The sequence below is a fragment of the Thalassophryne amazonica genome, chromosome 14 (genome assembly GCF_902500255.1).
Source record: "Thalassophryne amazonica chromosome 14, fThaAma1.1, whole genome shotgun sequence".
In the NCBI taxonomy this organism is placed as follows: Eukaryota; Metazoa; Chordata; class Actinopteri; order Batrachoidiformes; family Batrachoididae; genus Thalassophryne; species Thalassophryne amazonica.
In genome coordinates, this window is record NC_047116.1 from 94909514 (window position 1) to 94915671 (window position 6158).

The 6158-nt window shown below is 38.7% G+C and overlaps 1 long non-coding RNA gene across 1 annotated transcript; it reads left to right on the top strand.

The window, feature by feature from the left end:
* Positions 1-311: 311 nt before the first annotated feature.
* LOC117525066 lies at positions 312-3037 on the top strand. The gene is made up of 3 exons (XR_004564947.1): positions 312-551; positions 1033-1142; positions 2985-3037. It is a non-coding gene; the product is annotated as an uncharacterized LOC117525066 (long non-coding RNA).
* Positions 3038-6158: the final 3121 nt, after the last annotated feature.

Below are 6158 nucleotides of genomic sequence, written 5' to 3' on the forward strand. Positions count from 1 at the left end.
ACAGTGTTTGGTGGGAATTGTTACCATAACAACATATTTCTTCCTTTCTGATTCCTTTAATTTCAGCTGCTCAATTCATGTTTTAAGTGAGGCATGATATTATAATTATCCAGGGTAAAACATGTACATTGTACACATTATAACACCTGGATACAATCATTTCTGAATGTAAAATGCAACATTCTCATTCTGGTAAAAAAAAAAAAAAAAAAAAAAAAAAAAAAAAGCTTGTAGTGCTCTCCACCAAACAGTTGGTGGCAGTGGTGCACCGAGTTGGGTTAAAACCCGCTGTTTAACAAAGAAGGAGAAGAAGAAGAACACGACTTGGCTAACTAACAGTGCTGCATGCTCTCCGCTCTCTTTTGGCAAATAAAAGTTTATGTTCAAGACGTTAATTTGCCTGTTCAGTCTCTATACTACGATTAAGAGACCACTGAGAGCAGAAGAGGAGACTAACGCTGGATGATCATCGACTGGATCACAGAAAACCAACACAACCACGAGTTAGCAGCTAGCTTCAAATGGCGAGGCCTTCCTATAGTCATCACGAGGTAACGGAACCTGATGTGAGCACAAACCCATTTTAGACAGAAAAGACAGAACTTGCTTGAAGCTTGATTATGCCAGACATGGACTAATGAGAACCAAACCAGCACATTTTTGACTAGCACGGAGCTAACGTTAGCCACAGAGAGGCACAGGCCTAATTCATATTTTGTCCATGTTTTAATTTATTCTGATATTAAGCCAGAAGCCTAAAGGTGTCAATAAGGTGTGTCTCACTTCCAAGGACATGCAGGTTGGGTGAATTGGAAACTTTATAATTGTCCAGGTCACTTATAAAAGAGGTCTCGATCTCAAAGGGACTAATTTGCTTAAATAAATGCTAAATTTAAAATATACATAACTTTTTATGACCATGACTAATATATATACTCTGTCTTTAAGTTTAAGTAATGTCAGTGCTCAGAAAGAGACTTTATAAAGATAAGTTTGATAATATTTTCGATCATTGTTTGTTCCCCTCCACAGTAACCATGCCTGCTGCCTTAAGAGTTGTTAAATCACTGAATCCTCCATCTGACCAGTCGGTTGAGTGTGTGTCTGCAGTTGATTCACATCAGCCCGATCTTTATCCCGAGGTTTGTACTATAATGGTTAAATAAGATTGTTCAGTGTCTTGTGCCAGAAGATTCTAAAAATTCACATTCAGCAAGCAAAATATTCAAAATTTCTGTCAAGAAATATTCTGTTCTATTTGGGATATAATTTGAAAATACAGTAAAATCTGCCAGTAATGAAGTTGTATATACTAACTTTCCTTATTTAAAGAAATAATTTACAGGTCTTGTTACTTAATTGACATGTTTATTTATTGCTGATATAAAGTTACAGAATTCCTTTTATAAAAACTCAGTTTCTATGTCCCTTGCATAATTCATTTGCATAGTGTGTGCATACTGTCTATGGTACCATACACTTGAAACAGGAGGACTTGTATGCTATACTACTGAGGTTTACCACCTTATCTGGTGTAGGAAAAGTGATCTGTCCAAAAAAAAAACAATTTTTGAGATTCTTTTGGTGGGTAAATAGACCTGAGAAAGCACCAGAATTAGGGCTGAAACGATGAGTCGAGTAACTTGAATAATTCGATTACAAAAAATGTTTGAGGCAAATTCTGTGCCTCGAAGCTTCGTTTAATGTTGTAGCACATATGTCAGGCCTGTGTGTGGCGCTGCAACATCCGCAGAAAAAAAAACAAAAGGCGAGCATAACAGCTAATCAAATTAGCAACGATAGCTACCGCTTTCCAACGTGACACATAGAGTAAAATAAAGCCTTTTAAGAGAAAGATGGTCCATACTGATCATCTGAAATAGACTTACTGTGCATTTAAAGCGAAGCAGTGTGTTTGTCTATTTTCCTGCTCTACGTGGGGAGGGACTATTGACCCGGTGGCCAGCTGCTGTCTCTCTCTGCCCAGCGTGAGGAGCTCTCAGACCGGGCGAGTCACAGCTCTGTCCCCGGCTACATTGACAAACAGCAGAAGTCCACTCTTTCTTCTGTGTTTACCTCAGACTCACACTGAGTGTTTCACTTTTTAATGATGCGTTTTTGGGCAACACACAACACTTCACGAACACGGTAACTTAAATAATAAAAAACTGACTGCGATGCTGCATGTTCAACCTCCAGCTGAAATGCATCTGCTGAAGAGAAAGAGGGATAAAAAAATCACGCAGGGACCCAGTCCATCAACCTTTATTTAAAAAAAAAAAACTTGGTTAATTTTTACAAATTGGACAAAACAAAATAGAAGGCTACATCCCATCGCCATTTCAGCAAAATGACAGTGACATTGTGCCATTGCTTATAGACAGCCCATTGATGTTGTTTAAAACGCAAAAGTACTTTTTATCCGATTACTCGATTAATCGCCAGAATAATAGATAGAATACTTGACTGCTAAAATAATTGATACCTACAGCACTAACCAGAATGCATTTGAGATTTCACATTTTTCTGGGGGACAACCACCTGACCAACCATCAGGGCCTTGCCAAGTTTTTTTTTTTGTTGTTGTTTTTTTCCTCCATGGCTCACTCTCATCACTGAGTGGTGGCCAAGTGGTTAATGCGCTTGGTTTCAGTGCAAAAGGTTCCGGGCTCAAATCCCACCCCTGCCACATTTCTCCATGTAATGTGGAGTTGCATCAGGGCATCCGGCGTAAAACCTGTGCCAATTCAACATGCAGATCCACCTCAGATTTGCTGTGGCGACCCCGAGTGCAAACAAGGGGGCAGCCGAAGGTACTTACCTACTTACTTTCATCACTCAGTTCATTCACAGATTTGTCCATGCTGAAGATGAAAGGTCAACAGCATTGGTTTAATCCTTTGTGAAGCATAGGATTTAATGTAAAGTGAGAACTTCTGTATTAAGGTTGTAACATATGGATCTATATACATTTTGTGTTCCAGGAGAAGCAGAATGACATTCACAGTATCAAACAGCTAAATGACAGAGTTGGTGCACTGCATCCTTGGACTGTCCCTGAAAGTGTCGGTTCCCAGACATACCAGGAGAGAGAACAATGTGGACGCTGCTAAGATGATCATCCGAAGAATGGCCAGCTAAACCAGAAGTGTGGGCTTGAACCAATTCCAAGCAGTGCCTGGAAGTAATGGGCCTTCCAGTAAAGTTACTCAAAGAAGTGAGTTAATGTGTTTTCTGTTTGTTAGATCCTCATCACCTTAATAAAGTTTTGCTGTTTCATTTTTTACACAGTATATTATGAAACATGCTGTATTTATGGAAATACGGTAACTAAAGCCTTTCACATTGCATGCTTTATACGCATCAGGCAACGCGTCGCGTCAACGCCTCCCACACCCCCGACGCGTTCCGTGTGGCAAGGGGACGGAGACTTTTGCTCAGATGCTTTTTTTTTTTTTTTTTTTTTTTTTTTTTTCTTCTTCTTCAGAGGAAAGCTGAGTGATCGCCATGTTGTATGTGCGTCGATGAACCACGAAAAAGTTTTAATACAGCAGTCAAATTAATTTTGAGGTTTAAAAAAACATTTGCAAGGATTTTTCTTCAGAAAACTGCTCTGTATAAATGAGCAGTCCTGTGACACCTTCCTGTTTTGTAGGCATCAGTGGTTTCTGCCGCTAGTCTTCCATGTTTGGACCCGACACATTGTTTCTTTTGGACAGTGTGAAGCTTTGTCACAGTTCAGAGCGGCAAAAGTTGGATTGGGTTGAACTTTTACCACGTCAGCCTGTTGACAAGCAGGAATGTGCACACTCCCGGCAGAAGCGATGGTTTAGCTCGGCTTTTGACGTGACGCTTCAGACGCCTCTAAAAAGCAACGTGTTTCATTGAAAATACTTTTTAGACCGATTTGTGGCGCCTCTGATGCTTCCAAAGCATGTGGTGTGAAAAGTCCTTTACACAAATAATAGTGGGTACAGAGGATTAATCATTTTTGTCTGATCTGCTTTCACCTGTGTGGTATACCTAATTGATAACTAAATTGAGAAAATTCTGGAAGCAATATAAACAGCTTGTTAAAAATATAGGGCCTGTCCAATAAGGTGCGGAGTTGAATACCAGTTATGACCATGTAGCTCAAATTATACAATATCTGAACAGAAAAATGTATATAATTGCTTGTGACTAACAAAGGAAATTTTCAACTTGCAGCTCAAGAGTACTAATGACAGACTTGATGGTGAGGACGAGGGAACCAGGCACCAGAGGAATGCCCTAATCAATACCTTAACTGCATACACCCCTGGAATGGAACAAGGGAAGTATACAGTAACAGTCATTGTCAGGGGCGGCTTGAACGCTACGGCTCCTGTTTATCTTTGGCAGCCAGGACAAGTCAGGAACTGTCAATTGCCAGGGAAGTGCCACAAATTTAGAGTTGTCATGGCAACTGCAATAAAAATCACATCAATGTACAGTACTACCATTATTTCTACAATTGTGCCATAATCCGAAGATGTCCTGTCCGAGCAGAATCAAAGAAGTATAGACGGGACCATCCTGAACTTTTTCCTGACCCAGATTACAGGTTTGAAAAACTAACAATCTTGCAAATCTGTTTTTTTGGGGGGGGGGGCAGTCACAGTAGAGAGGCACCGTGACGTCTGGTCTCTGGCTGCGAATCCAACATGGCAGAATCTACTTCAAAACAGCTTCATTTCTGTGTAAATCTAACATGTCTATCATATATTATGTAAAAGCTACTGAAAAACACTTTGAAAACTGAAAACACTGTTTTCACAACCTGATAACACCTCTGCAGTGCTTTACAAGGAGCCACCAAGACACCCAGACAACTTAGAAGTTAATAGGCTTACGTGGCTGTGACTGGAGAAATTGTGCACAGTGCAAGCTTTGCATTTTGCATCACTAATCTTAGCTTCATAGTGGAGTAGAGCACAGAAGGATTTTCTTTCACCAAAACAGATCAAATCCAGGCATCTCAGGTGCATCTTCTGGCAATTTGTAGCTAAAGGTTCAGGTCTTCTTTTTTAAGAAAATCCTCCTCTATACAACTTCATCATGAAGATGGATAACTGGTGATACAAAATGCAAAGCTTGAACTGTGCATAATTTCTCCAATCACAGCTACGTAAGCCTATAACTTCTGGGTTGTCTGGGTGTCTTGATGGCTTTCCTCACTCTTCTTCTTGCACACTCACTCAGGTTTTCAGAACTGTTCATGCAGATTTACCATAGAGTGCCATATTGTTTGTATTCTTCATAATTGATGTAAATAAAGTCCAAACCATTCAGTGGCAGCTTTACCCTCAGAGAGCCTCATCCACAACCACCACAAAAGACAGGCAGTACATGGTATTAAGAGGAGGGGTATGTAATCTTTTGATCAGGTTAATTTGAGTAGTTTGTGTTGTCATTATGATTTGAAAAGAGTAAACACTGTTGTTTGCCGGTAAATGGCTTCACCCAACCATGAACCATGAGCGAAAAAAAGTTTTGTGTTATTGTTCATATTCTCTGAAAAATGGCCAAAAAAAAACCTAAACTTCTGCCAGGGTATGTAAACTTTTGGCCCCACCTGTATACATATAGATTCCAATTAAATAATTATTAAGAAGACTGCACATACGGCTGAGGGTATTTTATAAGATATCGGGGTTTATATTCTATAATATCAAAGCTTATGGTCAGATTAGTAGCATTACTTAATTTGCATTGTACATGGAATATTTTTGATAAAATTTAATTTTACCTCCAGATAACCTTTTTATTTGGGGATTAAACATTAATTTAAATTAATAATTTTGTATTATTTTTGTATATTTTTTTCATCGTGAATTTCCTCAGGAAATGTATTGATTGTAATATGTTTGTGTTAAACTGTTCAATTTCGCTAACTGACTAATCTGACTAATGTCATACTGAGTCTTCAAATCTGCGATTAAAAACTTCCATAGGAATTTTCTCAGGGAATTTATTGATAGTAATGTTTGTGTTAAAACTGTCCACAGTTTTGCTCTTAAGTATGACTTTTATTAATTGTATGTAGATGTCTAAAAGATTGTTGTTGTTTTTGTTTCAAGTGGTGATTTATGTTTAAGTTGAATTTATTTTTGCTCCTAAAATGTGTATTATTGGTT